We start from the raw sequence: 2,221 nt of genomic DNA on the forward strand, positions 1-2,221 counted from the left end.
TGTTGATAAAAATGGTCTACCTAAAAGGATAGGGATATCATCGTCTTCCTTGATATCCATGACCATAAAGTCTGTCGGGATATAAAGTTGACCGATCCTAACGGGGATGTCTTCTAATATGCCTACAGGATACTTAACAGATCTATCGGCTAATTGGAGGGACATCTTAGTTGGTTGTAATTCTCCTAAGTTTAACCTTTTACACACAGCTAAAGGAATTAAACTCATACTAGCGCCTAAATCTAGGAAAGCTTTGTCGATCACATGACTCCCTAGAATGCAAGGTATAGAAAAACTCCCAGGGTCTTTCTCCTTCTTAGCAAGTTTATTCTCGGAAATAAAGTTGCATTCCAAGGGTTTGGGATCGTCGAGCCTACGCTTGTTTGTTAAGATGTCTTTGAGAAATTTGGCGTAAGATGGAATTTGGGTGATGGCTTTGGTGAAAGGAATCTCTACATGAAGCTTCTCTATTACTTTTATAAACTTTTGGTATTGGTTATCGATTTTGGTTTGTTTAAGTCTTTGCGGATATGGGATTGGTGGTTTGTACGGGGGTGGTGGTTTGTATGTTTTATCCTTGGCTTCTCCTTCTTGGTCGGTTTGGTTTTCGGGTTCCACAAGTTCTCCTCCTTGGTTGGTAGGTATATTTTCTTTAGAAGCTTTTGACTCGCTCATTGCTGGGTTGTAAGGCCCTTCGTAAGCGGTCCCACTTCGTAATGTGATAACGTTAGCTTGCCCTCGAGGGTTGAGTTGAGGTTGTCCAGGGAATTGTCCTCCAGGTGTAGTTTATGGGGCTTGGTTTTGTGCTACATGTGATATATCGGTTTCAAGCATCTTATTGTGAGTAATTATCTGATCAACCTTAGTCCCTAATTGCGTTATCAGTTCATTTACGTGAATGTTCTGGTTTAGGAATTCTTTATTTTGCTGAGTCTGGCCTGATATAAAGTTCTCCATGATCTTATCAAGGTTAGGCTTTTGGGGCACAACTTGCATAGGTTGATTTGGTTTTTGGGCTTGAAAACCTTGTGGTCTTTGAGGTGCATAATTTTGGATAGGGTTCTGGTTTTTATAGGAAAAATTCGGGTGATTCTTCCATCCAGGGTTGTAAGTGTTTGAAAATGGGTTACCTTGGGCGTAATTCACTTGGTCGGTGTTCAAATCATTCAAAAGGTTACATTCCGCCGATTCGTGTCCTTTAGATCGACAAAGTTCATACTCTATGTGGAATACCACTGCGGTGTTAGAGTTTGTAGAAATATGTTCGACCTTAAGGGCTAAAGCATCCATTTTCGCTTGCATCATGTCCATAGAACTTATCTCATGTATTCCACCTTGGGTTTCCTTTTTCTCTACTGATGGTCGTTCAGTTCCTTATTGGTAATGGTTTTGGGCCATATCCTCAATTAGGTCACAAGCTTCAGCGTAAGGTTTGTTCATCAACGCGCCACCAGTGGCAGAGTCGATGCTCATCTTTGTGTTACAATGGAGTCCATTGTAGAAGGTATGAACGATCAGCCATTGTTCTAGGCCATGGTGTGGACAGACTCTTAATAGCTCTTTGTATCTCTCCCAAGCTTCAAAAAGTGATTCTCCTTGGTTTTGAGTAAATCTAGTTATTTGGTTTCAAAGAACAACAGTCTTACTCGGGGGAAAATATCTAGCAAGGAATACTCTCCTAAGGTCTTCCCAGGTAGTTATTGAGTTAGCTGGAAGTGAATCTAACCACAAATATGCTTTATCTCTGAGGGAGGAAGAAAATAATCTTAAACGAATCGTATCAGGTGAAGCACCGTTGGATTTAAAGGTGTCGGCCAGTTGGATAAAGACTTTTAAATGTTGATTTGGGTTCTCAGTAGCGAGACCCGCGAATTAGTTCTGTTGCACAAATATGGTTTTAGTTCAAAATTGTTGGTAGGAATGAGGGGGTTTACTATACTAGAACTAGGTTCCTCGTCAGAGGGTTGGGCAAATTCCTTAAGAGGTCTCCGGTCGTGATTCTCGTTCATAACTTTCTTAATTCGGATGAGTAAGAGGCGTGTACGAGTGTAACGTTCGGGTTCCGCTAAAGGAGCTACTAAATTTCCGGTACTACGGGTTCTTCGCATTTACCGGCTAATAATGCCTTAGTCTAGACGTTGTAACAATAGGGTACGAAATTTGACGAAGTTGATCCCCGGCAACGGCGCCAGAAACTTGATCGCTGAATTCTCAAGTGCAC

General features: G+C 41.5%; 1 non-coding gene across 1 annotated transcript; it reads left to right on the forward strand.

Annotated features, from left to right (window-relative positions):
* The first annotated feature begins 1,528 nt into the window (after positions 1-1,528).
* LOC127133292 (small nucleolar RNA R71) lies at positions 1,529-1,635 on the forward strand. The gene has a single exon (XR_007807278.1). It is a non-coding gene; the product is annotated as a small nucleolar RNA R71 (small nucleolar RNA).
* Positions 1,636-2,221: the final 586 nt, after the last annotated feature.

This window comes from Lathyrus oleraceus, chromosome 3 (genome assembly GCF_024323335.1).
Source record: "Lathyrus oleraceus cultivar Zhongwan6 chromosome 3, CAAS_Psat_ZW6_1.0, whole genome shotgun sequence".
Classification (NCBI taxonomy): Eukaryota; Viridiplantae; Streptophyta; class Magnoliopsida; order Fabales; family Fabaceae; genus Lathyrus; species Lathyrus oleraceus.